The 21,501-nt window shown below is 40.7% G+C and overlaps 1 protein-coding gene and 1 pseudogene across 9 annotated transcripts in view; both read left to right on the top strand.

Annotated features, from left to right (window-relative positions):
- Positions 1–21,501, top strand: part of SYNE2 (spectrin repeat containing nuclear envelope protein 2) — a 331,802-nt gene that overhangs the window by 34,289 nt on the left and 276,012 nt on the right. The window lies entirely within an intron of this gene.
- Positions 138–1,102, top strand: LOC132419521 (ADP-ribosylation factor-like protein 2-binding protein pseudogene; annotated as a pseudogene).

Genomic DNA, 21,501 nt, shown 5'->3' with positions numbered 1-21,501 from the left:
GCGCTACCCAGCTGGGCTGTGAGGCGCCTGAGGCCTCGGTTGCGAGGCCTTCCCGATGAAAGTTGGGGCTCTGCGGAGCAGAGCGGAGGCTGCGCCCGGCCCTCGGTCCGGGTAGAAGGCCAGCGGGCCCACTCCCCCGTGCGCTGTGGAAGCGGCGGCGGCGATGGACGCCCTAGAGGAAGAGAGCTTCGCGCAGTCCATCTCTTCCGCCTCTGATGCAGAATTTGATGCTGTGGTTGGATATTAAGAGGACATTATCATGGATGATGAGTTCCAGTTATTACAGAAGAATTTAATGGACAAGTACTACTAGGAGTTTGAAGACACAGAAGAGAATAAGCTCACCTACACACCTATTTTTAATGAATATATTTCTTTGGTTGAAAAGTATATAGAACAGCTGTTGGAGCGGATTCCTGGATTTAACATGGCGGCTTTCACTACAACTCTACAGCACCATAAAGATGAAGTGGCCGGTGACATTTTCGACGTGCTGCTCACGTTTACAGATTTTCTGGCTTTCAAAGAAATGTTTCTGGACTGTCGAGCAGAAAAAGAAGGCTGGGGACTGGACTTAAGCAGCGGTTTAGTGATGACTTCATTGTGCACATCATCTTCTGTGACAGCTAGACTATGACTATGACTCCTACTATCACAGCTAGTCTTGACTGTTGGAATCAATTTAGAGAGTTGTCCTTTACCTAAAAGGTACTTGTGAAAATCAATTCCTAGTCTTACATGTACAATCCTTGTATCACTTCACTGTCTTCTACTGGTCCCAATGTAGTCCCATTGTTTCTATAACTCTTGTTTACGTTTTTTTGAAAACATTTTTATAGATGAATACTCAGGCTAACCTAGTGGATATAATCTTGGAACTTCCATGATTACTCACTTCAAGATCAAAGTATTATGACAGAACATCTGCGGCCCTAGGTCCCACCTCCGGGTAATGGGATCTTTCTAGACATCACCAGCCCAGTAGACTGGGAGAGGCTTGGCTAATGATGTCGGAAGAATACATTTCGGAATGACAGACTCTGTTCTGCAACTCTTCGTTAATGTTAAGTATTGATGGGTCAGAAGAAAATTACCTGACCTTCCTGGGACACGTTCTTGTCCTCAGTAACCCTAGTACTCCTCCCTGAGTAGACATCTCTCTTAGGAGCTTCTGAGTCTGGCTCCTGTGTCAAGCCCAAATCCAGTATTCCACCCAGGGGGCACTGCCCCAGCATACATGTTGGTGTGTCCACGTTGGAAGAACCCACCATCACCAACTCTCTTGGGCCAACAGGCCTTGCATGTCCCACCAGGCTTTTTGTGCACTCACAGCTTTTTATATGGGTCAGAGTTTCAGTCCTGCAGCCTCAGTGGGCTTTTTGACTGGGAGTGTTTATCTAGGGTTTAACTCAAGCTAGCTGCCTATTCCGAGATTTCTAAAACTCCTACTATCACAGCTAGTCTTGGCTGTTGGAATCAATTTAGAGAGTTGTCCTTTACCTAAAAGGTACTTGTGAAAATCAATTCCTAGTCTTACATGTACAATCCTTGTATCACTTCACTGTCTTCTACTGGTCCCGATGTAGTCCCATTGTTTCTATAACTCTTGTTTACGTGTTTTTGAAAACATATTTTTATAGATGAATACTCAGGCTAACCTAGTGGATATAATCTTGGAACTTCCATAATTACTCACTTCAAGATCAAAGTATTATATGCTGTGTGCTTTTTAGCTGTTGATGCTATGAAAGCAAAAATGCTTTCTGTGTTGGTGTTCCTATTTTACTGGGCACCAATGAATGTGTGCTGGAAGTAGTCTAAAAGGTTTCCTTTTCTTAGAGCACGTTAGTGTTTGTGCAGGTTTGCTTAAAACGCTTTCTGTGTAAAACAGCTCCTTAGGTTTTCTGTTGGGGTAGGGGCTCAGCACTTCCTTCTTGCTGTCAAAATAATCCTACCAAGATAGTGTTCCACTGGTCTAGCTCAGTAGGAGATAACAAACAGCTTTACTGGTCATCTGTCTGCTTGGATTTAGTACAGTCGTTTACTACAATGTTTGATAGAACATTACTGACCAGAAAACATGGATGTCACATCTCTAGAAAGAAAAACTATAGTAGTTCAATTCCCAATGTGTACCTTAGTTGTTTTTTTGTTGTTGTTTTTATTTTTCAAGTAAAAATAAGAACCTCTACTGACTTTTCACTTGGCTGTTCTGGTTTTAAAGAATGAGCTAGCTGTAGGCTGTGTGTTTTTCTGTACCAATGTGGTGCTTATTAAATACTTTTGTACCATGAGTAAAATTTCAGTTGTTTTGCGGAAAAAAAAGAAAAAAGCATCCTTGTTAAATATACTTTCTGGGATTTCCCTGGTGGCACAGTGGTTAAGAATGCCAGTGCAGGGGACATGGGTTCGATCCCTGGTCCAGGAAGATCCCACATGTCGTGGAGCAAGCCCGTGTGCCACAACTACTGAGCCTGCGCTCTAGAGCCCGCGAGCCACAACTACTAAGCCCCCGTGCCACAACTACAGAAGCCTGAGAGCCTAGAGCCCATGCTCCGCAACAAGAGAAGCCACTGCAATGAGAAGCCCGTGCACCGCAATGAAGAGTAGTCCCCTCTTGCTGCAACTGGAGAAAGCCCATGTTCAGCAACAAAGACCCAATGCAGCCAAAAAAAAAAAAAAAGAAGTGTGTGTGTGTGTGTGTGTGTGTGTGTGTATATATACTTTCTGAGTTACGGTTTGCTTGCTTATTTGGTTATTTAGTTTTTTGTTTTTTGTGTTTTTTTTTTGCGGTCCACGGGCCTCTCACTATTGTGGCTTCTCCCGTTGCGGAGCACAGGCTCCGGACGCGCAGGCTCAGCGGCCACGGCTCACGGGCCCAGCCGCTCCACGGCATGTGGGATCTTCCCGGACCAGGGCACGAACCTGTGTCCCCTGCATCGGCAGGCAGACTCTCAACCACTGCGCCACCAGGGAAGCCCTATTTAGTTTTTTAATTTGTTCATTCCTTACTTTGTTCACAAAGGATTTAAGATGACTGCAACAAATATGTATAAGAAAGGTATTATATGTCAATAAAAAGTAAAAACAAAAGACGAGACATAGGCTAGGGAAAAACAGGCATAACTTTGACTGACATAATTGCTATGATTTGACCTCAGAGTTAGCTCTGTGTTTCTGGACATCCAAGGTGAAAAAAGGAACACTTATTATATGGTTCTTATTTTCAGAAGGGAAAGCAAGAGCAGAAATAATATAGAAACAACCGCAAGAAAACCCAACCTGTGTCTCCAAGGAAATGAAGTATTTTCCTAGCATTAAATGGTTAAAAAAAAGAAAAAAAAAGTTGAATGGAGGGTTTCCCACAGGAGAGCTGGGAGTTGTAGAAACAGTGTCCTCCGTAACTTTGCTCCAGTTTGTTCATTTGTTCACTCTTTTACTCTTTCCTCAAACATTTATTATGTACCTACTCTGTGCCACATCCTGTGCTAGATGATAAAGATACAACAGTGAACCAAACATAGTCCCTTGTCAGAGCTCGCAATCCAGAGTCTCAAGAAGACCCAGGGCCAAAGGATCTGCTCCAAAAGGACAGGTAGGCTCAGTGGTGGAACTTGTGAGGATTGGGTTTCTCCATGTTAGCAGGCATTTCAAGTTGACATTCAGGACCTACAGGCTCTACTGTGATCCTAGGATGCTTGCAGATTACTCCAGCGTGAAATGCTGGGAAGAGGCTAACAAGAATTAGGTGATCGATGGGAGTCAGGGCCCTAGCTGGTCTGGCGGGGCGCAGGGCTGAAGTTATTCCTGGAGTCAGGACCAGAATAAGTGATCTGTTAGTCACACAGCTACTTCTTGGGGAAGAAAGCCAATCCACCTAAAGCCAGTTTCCTGAATGGCAAGTGGACCTACCTAATTGCTTGTTTCTTTTCACTGTTTGGAAAATGTAAACAATTCATATACAATGGTTTTAACAGCTTTTTGAAGATGTAGGTGATGTTTAAGGTGTCCTCTTTTCATTTTTATATGCTGGCATTTTATGGAACCTTCAGTTTTTGTTTGCCCTGTTGTAATGGGAGCGGACTTGGACAGGGAGAGAGAAAAACACCCCGCAGAGCCTGGACTGCTGATCTTCAAGAGAGAGGAGATTGATGGGCAGGGAGTGGGGACATGAGGGAGAGGCAGAGTAAGAATATATTCACCAAGAGTATAATCATTGAAAAAATATATTCTTGAGTGCAAAGAATTCTTAGGAATATATTTTTCTTATGAATAATAGCAAGCCAATTTATGCCCTTTAGTACTTCCTCACCCACCCTCTGCCTGTTCTACCTCCCACTAGAGGCATTGTTAATCCATTGCTTCCAGGCAAGACTCCCCATTGATTCAGGGTCTCCATGGGAATGAGGCTACAGGGGACATGCACTTAGTTCAAGAAGATGGGACAGGAACAAACAGAACCTGGCAGAAATGATAGAGTAAGTCACAAAGTCATTCATAGTGTTTTAGGGATGCTTCACCATGTTGTCTACAAACTAGATCTCTTCCTAGAGCTTAGAACTGGAATCTGGATGTCTTCAAGCGACTTGACATTGAAAAATATTAAAAAGATCTCACTTACTGAAAGCACATAAATTTCATCTTCCACTAATAAATTTTTCTTTCTCACCAATGGAGAACAACTTGCATTTGTATCTCATTTTGTAATTTTCAGCATGCTACAAGTTATCTCATCTTGTCCTACAGAAAGTCCGAGTTTGTTTAACTCATTTATTTGTACCCTCCTTTATTGTAGAGAAATTTTGAGTTAGTTTGCATAGAAATATAAAATTCAGTTGAATAGAAAAATAGATGAGGATATTGCAGCGAAGGAAAAATAAGAGTAGATGCATAAAGCCGGTGGGATAGCACCTTGTTTTCCATAAAGTCATTTGTAGTTGCTAGATCCAGGCTATACCAGCCAAAATAAAGAGAGGGAAACTTTGTTTATAAAAATAACATGGTCATTAGATTAAAAGAATAAATGCTCAGGATCACAATTTTTCTTGGTACTGAGACCTGAGAATTTTCCACAGCTTGTTCTCATAAAAGGAACACTATGTGGCTTACAGACTGTCTTCCTGAACTCCTGTGTAAGAAGTACAATGGTAGGTCTCTCTTGACTGTTTCCTATAATATCCTGCTTGGTAAGGTTTATGGGATTATGCCAGAATACGTTTTAATAAAAGAAGTTCTCTAGGGGGATAAAACAATGCAGTTCAGGTTCACAGCTCCTTGATGGCTGGAAAGGATCCAAAGACCACATCCAGGAATGGGTGGACGTTCAGTCTTTCAGGCGTTCCTCCAGGAAGATTATTGCTTGTAATCCAGTGCTTTTAAATGCACAGCAGAGAACTTCGGGTTAGATTCTTTGGCAAGAACCCGAAAGTGTGAGTTGGCTCAGACAAAATCATTTCACAGATGAAGAAACGGGACCTTGCAGAGGCTGATGATTATCCAAGGCTTTGAGGTCAGTGGCAGAGCTGGGATCAAGGCCAGATTCTTCAGACTCTTTAAGTCTAGGGTTCTTTCAACCATTTCATCTCTCCTCTCTAACCTAAGTAGAATTCTATTACAATTTAAAAATGTTAAGAATGGAATTTCTTAATGATGTTTTGTTAAATATCATATTTGCCACTTACCATAAACTTTATTAATAACGTTTGATTCATAATGGGTCAACAGATGGTAAAATAGTTTAAAATCTGCAAATATAAAATGATCTGGGAAAGGGAAATCAGTTAAGATACCTGTTTTAGAGAATTATTTAATGTGCTGTTCAATAAAATAATTAAAAGTTTGGTCTGGAAAAAAAGGATGACTATTTCTAACATCTGTAGTATAATCCTACTTGGATGTTAACTTTTTTTAAAAATTAATTTATTTTTGGCTGCGTTGGGTCTTCATTGCTGCACACAGGCTTTCTCTAGTTGCAGTGAGCGGGGGCTACTCTTCGTTGCGGTGCGTGGGCTTCTCATTGCGGTGGCTTCTCTTGTTGCAGAGCACGGGCTCTAGGCATGTGGGCTTCAGTAGTTGTGGCTCACGGGCTCTAGAGCGCAGGCTCAGTAGTTGTGGTGCATGGGCTTAGTTGCTCCACGGCATGTGGAATCTTCCCGGACCAGGGCTCGAACCCGTGTCCCCTGCATTGGCAGGTGGATTCTTAACCACTGTGCCACCAGGGAAGTCCTAGATGTTAACTTTTTAGAAGAATGAAACATTAGCTATAGAGCTGAAGTCCCGCCCTCCCACTCCTTTGCCCTCTACCCTGAAGTTGTGGGTATCACTCCCACGCATGTTTCTGTTCTTTTACCATATATGTATGTGTGTGTTTAAAATTTACATAAAGTACATAAATGACTTCATAGTGTATCAGTCCTTTTGGACTTGCTCTGCCCTCCACCCCTGAACATTTTAGTTTTGATATTTAACCTTTCTGATACTGGTCATTCATTTTAGCCGTGGAATAGTCTTCCCTCGCATGACTCAACTACAGTTTATGCATTTTCCTACTGATGGGATTCGGCTGTTTCCTCTTTTTCTGCTATATATAGTTCTTCCATGAACATTCTTGAACATAAGTCCTTGTGTCCATGAGCAATTTTAGAACATTTTTTAGTTGGTAGAAATTTATTAAGTCACCAGCTGTTGCTACTCCTACCTGAGCATCAGTCACATCCTGGGTCATCCTGGGAGATCCTTGCACCCAAAATACTCTTTGGGTCCATTTGCAGCCAGTGCTGATTCAGTCTTTGTGTACCTTCAATGCCTTCCAACTCCTTGTATGTCTTTCTGCTTGGTTTGCTCAGGTTCTCGACTAGAACCTGTTCCGAGAACCTTTCATTTCTCAAGGACCCTACCCTACCCTAGCTTCCTCACACCTAAGAGATGATCTGACTTCTTATTTTCCTGAGAAAAATGAGGTCATCTGATGAGAGCTCCCTCGATCCTTCTCTCCCAAACTTCTCAGCATTTCCACTTAGAAGAATGGTGAACATGTGCAAATCACAAATTCTTTGTGGAATGAATGGAGGTAGGAGTTTTTTTTTTTAAGTTTCTCAGACCCCCAGATTGGAACTTTTTGTCTTGCCAGGAGCTACACCATCTTCAAAATCACTAATTTAAATACCCTCTGACATCAGCCTCCAGTTCTTCTAGCTTAACATCCAAAGTACGCTCACTGTGATGGTTCTTCAGTTTCCCTCAGACACCAGTCTGTGTGCTCCTTCATTCTATCTGTTCACCTCTTCCTGTCTTCACATCCTCTCTTTCTATTTCATCCTCCCCGCAGCTCCCACCCTGGACCTCTCTCCCAGAGCCCTACTTTTTCCTGCTCTGACCTGCTGCATGGCGGCCATCCTGGAAACTTCTCCTTTTGTTTTCCTGTGTTCAATGTCTAGTCCCCGTTTTTCTCATGTTTAGTTTAGTTTTCAGTTTTGTTGGAATACTTCCCAACCTCTTTCTTGTTTTACTGTCTTAGTTTTTTGGAGTAACTTTTCCAGTAGCTTTCTAAGAGTGGGAGCATAGGACATAAATTTTTTGGAGACTTGCATGTCAAGACATGACTATTTTCTACCCGAACACTTGATTAATACTTTAGGTGGATATAGACTATAGGTTGAAAATAATTTTCTATCTCATTTTTAAAAAATTGTAGTAATACACATAACATAAAATTTACCAATTTAACTATTTTTAAGTGTAAAGTTTGGTGGTATTAAGTACATTCACATTGTTGTGTAACAACCGTTACCACCATCCATCTCCAGAACTCTTTTCATCTTGCAAAACTGAACTCTACTCATTAAACAATGGGTTAATTTAATTCAAAGTTAATTAAAACAATTAATGTCCCACACACCCTCCCTCACCCCTGGCAACCACCATTCTATTTATGTATCTATGAATATGAATACTGTAGGTACCTCATGTAAGTGGAATCATCAGTATTTGTCTTTTTGTGACTGGCTTATTTCATTAAGCATGGTGTCCTCAAGTTGCAGCCGTGTTGTACTATGTGTCAGAATTTCCTCCTTTCTTAAAACTGAATAATATTCTGTTGTATATACATGCCACATTTTGTTTATCCATTCGTCCATGGATGAACACTCGGGTTGCTTCCACCTTTTGGCTATTGTGAATAATGCTACTATGAATATGGGTATATAATAATCTCTTTGAGACTTTGCTTTCAATTCTTTTGTGTATGTACCCAGAAGTGGAATTGCTGGATCATGATATGGTAATTCTATTTTTAATTTTTAGAGAACTGCCATAGTGTTTTCCATAGCAGCTGTACCATTTTTACATTGCCGCCAATGGTGTGAAAGTTTTCCAATTTCTCTACATTATTTTCTGGTTTTTTTTTTGATAGTAACCATCCTAATGGGTTTGGGGTAGTATCTCACTGTAGTTTCGATTTGCATTTCCATTATGATTAATGGTATTGAGCTCAAGTCCTGTGCCCATTTTTAACTGGGTTGTTTATTTCGTTGTTGTTGAATTGTGGGAGTTCTTTATGTATTATGGATATTAACTTCTTATCAGATACATTATTTGTAAATATTTTCTCCCACTCCATGGGTTGCCTTTCACTCTGTTGAATATGTCCTTTGATGAACAGAAGTTTTAAATTTTATTGTAGTTATATTTATTTTTTCTTTTGTTGCTTGTGCTTTTGGAGTTATATCCAAGAAATCATTGCCAAATCCAATGTCATGAAGCTTTTGTCCTGTGCTTTTTTCTAAGAGTTTTATAGTTTTAGCGCTTATGTTGTTTTCCCAGAACTTTAAAGATATTCCTCACTGTCTTCTGTTGTCCAGTATGGCTAATACAGAAGTCTGATGCTATTCTAATTTTTGTTCCTTGGTGTGTGGTTTGGTTTTTGTCCTCTGGGAGATTCTTTATTCTTGCTATTCTGAAATTTTGTAACCATGTGTTTTGCCGAGGGTATTGGGCACTCATTGTGCTCTTATGTTCGTCCTTCAGCTCTAGAAAATCTTCTTGTATTAATTCTTTTTTTAACAACTTTATTGGAGTATAATTGCTTTACAATGATGTGTTAGTTTCTGCTTTAAAAGAAAGTGAACCAGTTATACATATACATATATTTCCCATATCTCTTCCTTCTTGCGTCTCCCTCCCTCCCACCCTCCCTATCCCACCCCTCTAGGTGGTCACAAAGCACCGAGCTGATCTCCCTGTGCTATGCGGCTGCTTCCCACTAGCTATTTTATGTTTGGTAGTGTATATATGTCCATGCCACTCTCACTTTGTCACAGCTTACCCTTCCCCCTCCCCATATCCTCAAGTCCATTCTCTAGTAGGTCTGCGTCTTTATTCCCATCTTACTCCTAGGTTCTTCATGACCGTTTTTTCCCTTAGATTCCATATATATGTGTTAGCATACGGTATTTGTTTTTCTCTTTCTGACTTACTTCACTCTGTAGGACAGACTCTAGGTCCATCCACCTCACTACAAATAACTCAATTTCGTTTCTTTTTATGGCTGAGTAATATTCCATTGTATATATGTGTCACATCTTCTTTATCCATTCATCCAATGATGGACACTTAGGTTGCTTCCATGTCCTGGCTATTGTAAATAGAGCTGCAATGAACATTCGGTACATGACTCTTTTTGAATTATGGTTTTCTCAGGGTATATGCCCAGTAGTGAGATTGCTGGGTCGTATGGTAGTTCTATTTGTAGTTTTTTAAGGAACCTCCATACTGTTCTCCATAGTGGCTGGATCAATTTACATTCCCACCAGCAGTGCAACAGTGTTCCCTTTTCTCCACACCCTCTCCAGCATTTACTGTTTCTAGATTTTTTGATGATGGCCATTCTGACTGGTGTGAGATGATATCTCATTGTAGTTTTGATTTGCATTTCTCTAATGATTAATGATGTTGAGCACTGTTTCATGTGTTTGTTGGCAATCTGTATATCTTCTTTGGAGAAATGTCTATTTAGGTCTTCAGCCCATTTTTGGATTGGGTTGTTTGATTTTTTGTTATTGAGCTGCATGAGCTGCTTGTAAATTTTGGAGGTTAATCCTTTGTCAGTTGCTTCATTTGCAAATATTTTCTCCCATTCTGAGGGTTGTCTTTGGTCTTGTTTATGGTTTCCTTTGCTGTGCAAAAGCTTTTAACTTTCATTAGGTCTCATTTGTTTATTTTTGGTTTTATTTCCATTTCTCTAGGAGGTGGGTCAAAAAGGATCTTGCTGTGATTTATGTCATAGAGTGTTCTGCCTATGTTTTCCTCTAAGAGTTTGATAGTGTCTGGCCTTACATTTAGGGCTTTAATCCATTTTGAGTTTATTTTTGTGTATGGTGTTAGGGAGTGTTCTAATTTCATACTTTTACATGTACCTGTCCAGTTTTATCAGCACCACTTATTGAAGAGGTTGTCTTTTCTCCACTCTATATTCTTGCCTCCTTTATCAAAGATAAGGTGACCATATGTGCGTGGGTTTATCTCTGGGCTTTCTATCCTGTTCCATTGATCTATATTTCTGGTTTTGTGCCAGTACCATGCTGTCTTGATTACTGTAGCTGTGTAGTATAGTCTGAAGTCAGGGAGCCTGATTCCTCCAGCTCCATTTTTCATTCTCAAGATTGCCTTGGCTATTTGGGGTCTTCTGTGTTTCCATACAAATTGTGAAATTTTTTGTTCTAGTTCTGTGAAAAATACAAGTCGTAGTTTGATAGGGATTGCATTGAATCTGTAGACTGCTTTGGGTAGTAGAGTCATTTTCACAATGTTGATTCTTCCAATACAAGAACATGGTATATCTTTCCATCTATTTGTATCATCTCCAATTTCTTTCATCAGTGTGTTATAGTTTTCTGCATACAGGTCTTTTGTCTCCTTAGGTAGGTTTATTCCTAGATATTTTATTCTTTTTGTTGCAGTGGTAAATGGGAGTGTTTTCTTAATTTCACTTTTGGATTTTTCATCATTAGTGTATAAGAATGCCAGAGATATCTGTGCATTAATTTTGTATCTTGCTACTTTACCAAATTCATTGATTAGCTCTAGTAGTTTTCTGGTAGCATCTTTAGGATTCTCTATGTATAGTATCATGTCATCTGCAAACAGTGACAGCTTTACTTCTTCTTTTCCGATTTAGATTCCTTTTATTTCTTTTTCTTCTCTGATTGCTGTGGCTAGAACTTCCAAAACTATGTTGAATAAGAGTGGTGAGAGTGGGCAACCATGTCTTGTTCCTGATCTTAGTGGAAATGGTTTTAGTTTTTCACCATTGAGGATGATGTTGGCTGTGGGATTGTCATATATGGCCTTTATTATGTTGAGGAAAGTTCCCTCGATGCCTGTTTCCTGCAGGGTTTTTATCATAAATGGGTGTTGAATTTTGTCAAAAGCTTTTTCTGCGTCTATTGAGATGATCATATGGTTTTTCTCCTTCAATTTGTTAATATGGCGTATCATGTTGATTGATTTGCGTATATTGAAGAATCCTTGCATTCCTGGAATAAATCCCACTTGATCATGGTGTATGATCCTTTTAATGTGCTGTTGGATTCTGTTTGTTAGTATTTTGTTGAGGATTTTTACGTCTATGTTCATCATTGATATTGGCCTGTAGTTTTCTTTCTTTGTGACATCTTTGTCTGGTTTTGGTATCAGGGTGATGGTGGCCTCATAGAATGAGTTTGGGAGTGTTCCTCCCTCTGTTATAGTTTGGAAGAGTTTTGAGAAGAATAGGTGTAAGCTCTTCTCTAAATGTTTGATAGAATTTGCCTGTGAAGCCATCTGGTCCTGGGCTTTTGTTTGTTGGAAGATTTTTTTTTTTTTGCGGTACGCGAGCCTCTCACTGTTGTGGCCTCTCTCGTCGCGGAGCACAGGCTCCGGACGTGCAGGCTCAGCGGCCATGGCTCATGGGCCCAGCCGCTCCGTGGTATGTGGGATCTTCCTGGACCGGGGCATGAACCTGTGTCCCCTGCATCGGCAGGCGGACTCTCAACCACTGCGCCACCATGGAAGCCCTGTTGGAAGATTTTGAATCACAATTTCAATTTCAGTGCTTGTGATTGGTCTGTTCATATTTTCTATTTCTTCCTGATTCAATCGTGGCAGGTTGTGCATTTCTAAGAATTTGTCCATTTCTTCCAGGTTGTCCATTTTATTGGCATAGAGTTGCTTGTAGTAATCTCTCATGATCCTTTTTATTTCTGCAGTGTCAGTTGCTACTTCTCCTTTTTCTTTTCTAATTCTAGTGATTTGAGTCTTCTCCCTTTTTTTCTTGATGAGTCTGGCTAATGGTTTATCAATTTTGTTTATCTTCTCAAAGAACCACCTTTTAGTTTTATTGATCTTTGCTATCGTTTTCTTCATTTCTTTTTCATTTATTTCTGATCTGATCTTTATGAGTTCTTTCCTTCTGCTAACTTTGGGGTATTTTTGTTCTTCTTTCTCTCATTGCTTTAGGTGCAAGGTTAGGTTGTTTGAGATGTTTCCTGTTTCTTAAGGTAGGATTTTATTCCTATAAACTTCCCTCTTAGAACAGCTTTTGCTGCATCCCATAGGTTTTGGGTCGTCGTGTCTCCATTGTCATTTGTTTCTAGGTATTCTTTGATTTCCTCTTTGATATCTTCAGTGATCACTTTGTTATTAAGTAGTGTATTGTTTAGCCTCCCTTTGTTTGTATTTTTTACAGATCTTTTCCTGTAATTGATATCTAGTCTCATAGCGTTGTGGTCGGAAAAGATACTTGATACGATTTCAGTTTTCTTAAATTTACCAAGGCTAGATTTGTGACCCAAGATATGATCTATCCTGGAGAATGTTCCATGAGCAGTTGAGAAAAATGTGTATTCTGTTGTTTTTGGATGGAATGTCCTATAAATATCAATTAAGTCCATCTTGTTTAATGTATCATTTAAAGCTTGTGTTTCCTTATTTATTTTCATTTTGAATGATCTGTCCATTGGTGAAAGTGGGGTGTTAAAATCCCCTACTGTGATTGTGTTACTGTCGATTTCCCCTTTTATGGCTGTTAGTATTTGCCTTATGTATTCAGGTGCTCCTATGCTGGGTGCATAAATATTTACAATTGTTATATCTTCTTCTTGGATCGATCCCTTGATCATTATGTAGTGTCCTTCTTTGTCTCTTGTAATAGTCTTTATTTTAAAGTCTATTTTGTCTCATATGAGAATTGCTACTCCAGCTTTCTTCTGATTTCCATTTGCATGGAATATCTTTTTTCATCCCCTCACTTTCAGTCTGTAGGTGTCCCTAGGTCTGAAGTGGGTCTCTTGTAGACAGCATATATACAGGTCTTGATTTTGTATCCATTCAGCCAGTCTGTGTCTTTTGGTGGGAGCATTTAATTCATTTACATTTAAGCTAATTATTGATATGTATGTTCCTATTCCCATTTTCTTAATAGTTTTGGGTTTGTTATTGTGGGTCTTTTCCTTCTCTTGCGTTTTTTGCCTAGAGAAGTTCCTTTAGCATTTGTTGTAAAGCTGGTTTGGTGGTGCTGAACTCTCCCAGCTTTTGCTTGTCTGTAAAAGTTTTAATTTCTCCATGAAGTCTGAATGAGATCCTTGCTGGGTTGAGTAGTCTTGGTTGTAGGTTTTTCTCCTTCATCACTTTAAATATGTCCTTCCACTTCCTTCTGGCTTGCAGAGTTTCTGCTGAAAGATCAGCTGTTAACCTTATGGGAATTCCCTTGTATGTTATTTGTGGTTTTTCCCTTGCTGCTTTTAATATGTTTTCTTTGTATTTAATTTTTGACAGTTTGATTAATATGTGTCTTGGCGTGTTTCTCTTTGGATTTATCCTGTATGGGACTCTCTGTGCTTCCTGGAGTTGATTAACTATTTCCTTTCCCATATTAGGGAAGTTTTCAACTATAATCTCTTCAAGTATTTTCTCAGTCCCTTTCTTTTTCTCTTCTTTTTCTGGGACCCCTATGATTCGAATGTTGGTGCGTTTAATGTTGTCCCAGAGGTCTCTGAGACTGTCCTCAATTCTTTTCATTCTTTTTTCTTTATACTGCTTTGCAGTAGTTATTTCCACTATTTCATCTTCCAGGTCACTTATCCGTTCTTCTGCCTCAGTTCTTCTGCTATTGTTTCCTTCTAGAGTATTTTAAATTTCATTTATTGTGCTGTTCATCGTTGCTTGTTTCCTCTTTAGTTCTTCTAGGTCCTTGTTAAATGGTTCTTGCATTTTCTCCATTCTATTTTCAAGATTTTGGATCATCTTTACTGTCATTATTCTGAATTCTTTTTAAGGTAGACTGCCTATTTCCTCTTCATTTGTGAGGTCTGGTGGGTGTTTACCTTGCTCCTTCATCTCCTGTGTTTCTTTTCTGTCTTTTCATTTTGCTTATCTTACTGTGTTTGGGGTCTCCTTTTCTCAGGCTGCAGGTTCATAGTTCCTGTTGTTTTTGGTGTCTGTCCCCAGTTGCTAAGGTTGGTTCAGTGGGTTGTGTAGGTTTCCTGGTGGAGGGGACTAGTGCCTGTGTTCTGGTGGATGAGGCTGGATCTTGTCTTTCTGGTGGGCAGGTCCACGTCTGGTGGTGTGTTTTGGGGTGTCTGTGGCCTTATTATGGTTTTAGGCAGCCTCTCTGCTAATGGGTTGTGTTGTGTTCTTGTCTTGCTAGTTGTTTGGCATAGGGTGTGCAGCACTGTAGCTTGCTGGTCATTGAGTGAATGTGGGTCTTGGTGTTGAGATGGAGATCTCTGGGAGATTTTCACTGTTTGGTATTATGTGGAGCTGGGAGGTATCTTGTGGACCAGTGTCCTGAAGTTGGCTCTCCCACCTCAGTGGCACAGTCCTGACGCCTGGCTGGAGCACCAAGAGCCTGTCCTCCGCACAGCTCAGAATAAAAGGGAGAAAAATAGAAAGAAAGAGGATAAAATAAAATAAAGTAAGATAAAATAAGTTATTAGAATAAAAAATAAAAAAATATTAGAAAAAAAAGTATTTGAAGTAAAAAAAAGCAAAAAACCGGACGGTCAGATCCCTAGGACAAATGGTGAAAGCAAAGCTGTACAGCCAAAATCTCACACAGAAGCATATACATACACACTCACAAAGAGAGGAAAAGGGGAAAAAATAATATATCTTGTTCCCAACGTCCACCTCCTCAATTTGGGATGATTCGTTGTCTATTCAGGTATTCCACAGATGCAGGGTACATCAAGTTGATTGTGGAGCTTTAATCCACTGCTTCTGAGGCTACTGGGAGAGATTTCCCTTTGTCTTCTTTGTTCGCACAGGTTCCGGGGTTCAGCTTTAGATTTGGCCCCGCCTCTGCGTGTAGGTCGCCTGAGGGCGTCTGTTCTTCTCTCAGACAGGACGGGGTTAAAGGAGCAGCTGATGCGGGGGCTCTGGCTCACTCAGGCCGGGGAGAGAGAGGGGTAGGGACGCGGGGCGAGCCTGCGGCGGCAGAGGCCAGCATGACGTTGCACCAGCCTGAGGCGCGCCGTGTGTTTTCCCCGGGGAAGTTGTCCCTGGGTCCCGGAACCGTGGCAGTGGCTGGCTGCACAGGCTCCCGGGAGGGGAGGTGTGGATAGTGACCTGTGCTCGCACACAGGCTTTTTGGTGGCGGCAGCAGCAGCCTTAGCTTCTCATGCCCGTCTCTGGGGTCCATGTTAGCCGCGGCCCCCCCCCCGCCCCCCCCCCCCCGGAGCTCATTTAAGCAGCGCTCTTAATCTCTCCTCGCGCAGCAGGAAACAAAGAGGCAAGAAAAGTCTCTTGCCTCTTCGGCATCTCCAGATTTTTCCTCGGACTCCCTCCCGGCTAGCCGTGGTGCACTAACCCCCTGCAGGCTGTGTTTATGCTGCCAACCCCAGTCCTCTCCCTGTGCTCCGACCGAAGCCCGAGCCTCAGCTCCCAGCCCCGCCGCCCTGGCGGGTGAGCAGACAAGCCTCTCGGGCTGGTGAGTGCTGGTCCGCACTGATCCTCTGTGCGGGAATCTCTCCGTTTTGCCCTCCTCACCCGTTGCTGTGCTCTCCTCCGTGACCCCGAAGCTTCCCCCCTCCGCCACCCGCTGTCTCCGCCTGCGAAGGGGCTTCTACTGTGTGGAAACCTTTGTTCCTTCACATCTCCTTCCCACTGGTGCACGTCCCCTCCCTATTCTTTTCTCTCTGTTTTTTCTTTTGCCCTACCCAGGTAGGTGGGGAGTTTCTTGCCTTTGGGGAGGTCTGAGGTCTTCTGCCAGCGTTCAGTGGGTGTTCTGTAGGAGTTGTTCCACGTGTAGATGTATTTCTGATGTATCTCTGGGGAGGAAGGTGATCTCCATGTCCTACTCTTCCGCCGTCTTCTCCAGCCACTGTATTAATTCTTTGATAATTTTCTCCCTCTGTTTTCTCGATTGGATGTTAGATCCACTGGATTGGCCTTTAAGTTTTATATTTTCTGTTTTTCTCCCTTTTGTTTATGGGAGATGTCCTTATTTTATTTTCTAACTCTTTTATTGGTCTTTTAAAATACAGCACTTCAATATTTTTTCATAGTGCCCTGTTCCTATCTTATTGCCTTGCCAAACTCCCTCCTCCTGGATCTGACTTGATCCTGTTGGCTTTGTTTCCCACGGGACATGAAGCATTTACTTTGAAAAAAAGTGGAGTATGCACAAGTTACCTGGCTTCAGAACTGATGTCTGATGTACATCTGAAATGTCAAACCTGGACTCCTGCTTTGCCCTCAAACCTGCTCCACCTGCAGCCTTGTCTGGCTGAATTCATGACTTCTCCATCCTTCCTGTTGTTTACGTCAAAAATTTACGAGTTATTTTTTATTCTTCTCTTTCTCTTATGACATATGACATCTAATCAGTCAGGAAGCCTTGTTGGTACCATCTCCAACATATATTCAGAATCTGATCGCAGACCACTTACTCCTTCTACTTCTGCATCCCTGGTCCCAGCCATCATCACCTGGATTACTGTAATAACCTTTTACTCCCAGCATTTTATTATGAAAATTATAAAATATACAACAAAGTTGAAAGAATTTTACACAAATAGCTGTATTCTCAACACCTAGATTCCACCCTTAACATTTTACCATGCTTGCTTTCTCATTTATTACCCATCTGTCTATCCCTCTGTCCATCCATTCTGTGATAGCCTTTTAACTAGTCTCCCTGCTTCATTCCTTGTCCCATGTGTTGTTCCCACATATCAGTCCAAATGATAATTTTGAAACATAAGTCAAATTATATCTCTTCTCTGCTCAAAACTCTGCTATGGCTGCCCATTTCACTATTACTAACTCTGTAGAATTTGTAATCCTCAAAAGGAAAATTGCCTTGGTAATTTTCAGATTCCTGTGGAATTGTGAATTCATACTGAGTTTCTGTGTAGTATTACCATTGTATCACTGAGGATGGAATTGACTTTTGTCTCTTGGAGGAAATAGAACAAATGGTAGTGCTTGCTTGTTCTGAGGGCTACGATTAAAACCTTTAAGCATTCATTCCTGCCAAGGTAGTTGTCTTTCATTCTGCTTTCCATTTCAGCATATGGTGGGTGTGAATGTTTATAAACAAGACTAAGCCTGATTTTACAAGGGCTTTCCAAAATTAATTCTGTCCAATAGAATATGACTTTTTGCTTTGCTATTGTTAAAAATCCAATGGTTAAAGAAAAAGCTAGTGAAATGTGTTAGCAGCATGCAGAACAAAACTTTAAAATATATCTCTTGTTATATAGTGCATTGTCATGTGAAGGTGTAAAATGGAAGAAATGTTGATTCTGTTTGTAACTGATATGGTGAAGCCTTTTATAAGTTTTAAAATAGAGTTCACCTTATGGTGTTGTTTCTAAAAAAATTCAATGATCAGTTTCATTTTTATTTTTCTTTCCTTTCCTATGTTTGCTGGTTCCTCAGGGTTCCTCTTTTGTGTTTGTTTTGATCTCTTCCTTTCATTCTTGGAGGCTCTCCTTAAATGTCTCGTAATCTTTGGCCGTACAATCATATTCAAGAGTGAGGAACGAAAAAGCCAATCAGTGGAATTTCACAGCTGGGTGATTTGGCATGGAACTGACTTTTCTATTGAGGAATCCCAAATATCAATCTCTAGAGGTCTTTTCTAGGGGCTTTACTTTCTCCAGAAAAGCATCCTCTGAAATCCCACTTGTGGATGGAGCAAGGGATCGGGGCATGCGTCTGGCTCCAGTGCTTGTGGAGAAGGTGGGGTTGGTGAGGGCTAGGGGTCCCCCTGTTGAGGTGTATACTTGTCTAAAGTCTTGCTGTTGGTCCTGATCTTCAGCACACTCAGACATCTGTCTCATCCTCAACTTCTGTAGTATCTCATGCCACCAATCCCAGACCTCTCTGGGATTCTTTAAAGATAGGGGTGGAGAAGCTAGAGTTAATAAGAAAGCCAGGAATCTTTGGTATCAATTTAGGAACAAAGTAATGGGGTCACGGGCAGAAGTGATGGCAAAAGGAATGAAGAGATATATATGGGGAAAAGCCCCCAAACCATTGCCAGTACTTGTAACTTAAAGATCTCTCTAGGTTTTTTTGGAGACTGGTGACATGTAGTAATGAAGGCAGGGAACTTTTGCTGGGGGTATTATGAGCTTTAAAAATTGGAGTGTGGGTGCAAGGGCAGAATTTCTAGGCTAAAATGAGCTGATGAAAATTAAAAGTAATTACTTCCAGGCTTCCCTGGTGGCGCAGTGGTTGAGAGTCCGCCTGCCAATGCAGGGGACACGGGTTCGTGCCCCAGTCCGGGAAGATCCCACGTGCCGTGGAGCGGCTGGGCCCGTGAGCCATGGCCGCTGAGCCTGCGCGTCCGGAGCCTGTGCTCCGCAATGGGAGAGGCCACAACAGTGAGAGGCCCGCGAACCGCAAAAAAAAAAAAAAAAAGTAATTACTTCCTGAGTGCATGTTTTCTAGATTTGTGCTGATTTATTAACACATCCAGTTTTGTGGCTTTGGAAGTTTTTATCCTTAAGTCTTTATACTCTACGTTTTAATATTGTGATTAGCTTTTAATTTTTACTGCTGATTAAGAAATGGGATAATCCTGATGAATTCATTTCACCGATTATAGTAAATACAATTTATATACTGTAGTACATCTACTGTAGTAAGCACAGCAATAAATGTTAGTTGCTACTGTAGTTTTTAGTTTCATGTGCTTCACTGAAATCCTTATAAGATATGTATCCCTTTCTATAGCTGTGGACCCTGCAGTTCAGAGCATTTGGGACTTGGTCAAGGCCAACAGAAAGCTCTTTTAGGGAAGTGGTTACATTTACTTAAAATGCTGTTATCATGGTTAAAGTGGGTGGTTTAGCAGTACAGTTGGGATTGGCTGGGGAGTGACACTGCTTTGTTGTGAGGTAGCAAGTGCAGCAATATCATATCCAGAGAATTGCTACGTGTTTGTGTTCCAAAAGTGTGGTGAATAGTTAGGATTGATTGTTCTGGCATTTTGTGGTGATTATTAGAAAAATAAATTGCCTAAAAGGAGATAGAAGGGTGGATCTTAAAAATCAATGGATCTGGGAATTTACACCAATTGCTTCTGGTCAAGGGATGATGAAACATAAGTAATAACAGAGTTAGGAAAAGTTAATGGGAAACAGATGGAGAAGCTTATTATGGCAAGTGTGTCACCAGCTTTCTTCTGTGAGCTTGGAGGCAGATCAGAGTTAACAACTTGTCAGTGCGATGACAAGCTCTATAACTTAACAGGCAAAAGGGAGAGCCTTTAGAATTCCTAGCTCGACCGTAAATAACCTGGTACAGCTGAAGGACAGAAGAAAGAACAGGGAATTTACTCCAGGGAAAATGGTAATATTTAAACCAGTCTGTTAAAGAACTACCTAAATGTGTTTAGCATGTCCTGCTATGGTACATACACCTTCCGATCAAATTTTGAAGGTGACATAGAAGTCCCCTTCTCCCCATTGACAGTGCTTTCTTCAGTGCTGTTAGAACAGCAGGGCTCATTAACAAACTATCTACTAATGAGAAAGTGAGACCTCTTGAGCTACCGAAAAGGCTTTAGGAGTCCTTTCTAGAAATTTCTGACAAACCCAGAGAAGTTTTCTAATATTTTATTTGTGTCAAGAGAGTATTTTTCTCATTATACAGCTATAGATATACAGTTTCCATAGCATATAGATTGGAGAGCTGATCCTGAACTAAATACCTTATTCCCCATTTGTTGTCATTTCACCAAAATAAAAGCAAAAATGTTTTTCTTATTGCAGCAGAAATAGGCTGCTATTCATATTCAAATTCATCATTTGAAACTTTAAAAATGAATATAAGCAAAAGGAAGAAAATGAAAATCACTAATAATTCCACTCATTAGAAATGATCTCTATCCAAATTTCACTTTTGAGTTGTAAAAATTCTAATCATAATAATCCAAAGTATATGCCAAGATTTCTTTTAAAAGGGAAATACTCTAGTGTTTTGAGGTTTTAGAGAAACCAGACGCATATTAAGATGTATTGCATTAGCAAACCACAGTTGTATCAAAATAGCTTATGCCATTTATAAAAGCATGTGTATTAATTTACATGGATTTTAAAAACACAGTTCCACATGATTCTACTTGCTCTTCGAATCTTTAATGCCACTACATTAATTCTTTACCTAATCTTTCGTATGTGTCTGAAGATGATCTATTATTTTCATTCTGAACCCTGATGTTACATAATTGTATGTAACTTTTATTTGAAAAGGAAAAGTAAGGTGATGAGGACCGCCTGGGAAGAAGGGCTTGTCTGTGCTGTGATTCCACCTGGGCAGGCAGCCCTCATGCTCCCCACAGGGGAGTCGGAAGGCAAATGATAGGATGGCCCTCAGGATTTTGGTTGATAGACCCTTGTGACTGACTCACTGAGCCCCTGGCCAAGCTTCATTCCTCTTTCTGCCTTCCTTGCTCATATTCTTTCTAGCTTCTCAGTTAAGATCCTGAGAAGTCTCTCAAAGCTTGTCTTTTCTACTGTGTTCCAGTTTTTCATGGGCCCTGTTTAGCAAGTAAATTCCTCTCTGGAGATGTCAGCTGTTTCTCACCAAAAACAATTATGTTGGAAATGTCATCATACGTTGTCTTCAGTCAGATCCTCATGACCTCTGTAGCGTGTTTTGATAAATAACTGTACTAAGACAGTATTGGGATCAATAATCCAACACTTGCAATTGATTCAGTCTTCATAGCTTGGTTTTACTTTTTGTTTTAGTTTTTTGACTGCACCACACAGCTTGCAGGATCTTAGTTCCCAGACCACAGATCAAACCTGGGCCCTTGGCAGTGAAAGCCCAGAGTCTTAAGTGCTAGACCACCAGGGAATTCCCTGGTTTTACTTTTGATTTACATTTTTTAGAAGCTCTAGGAAATTCTTCAGTAAATAAAAAAATATATTTTACTGACTTCTTTGTTAATAAATTTTCACTGTTAAAAACAGAAACCTCTGAGACACATAAGTTATTTTAAGGTCTAGA

This window comes from Delphinus delphis, chromosome 2 (assembly GCF_949987515.2).
Source record: "Delphinus delphis chromosome 2, mDelDel1.2, whole genome shotgun sequence".
In the NCBI taxonomy this organism is placed as follows: domain Eukaryota; kingdom Metazoa; phylum Chordata; class Mammalia; order Artiodactyla; family Delphinidae; genus Delphinus; species Delphinus delphis.
Note: the sequence above shows the minus strand (reverse complement) of the source record. Positions and strands in the feature narration are given on the sequence as shown.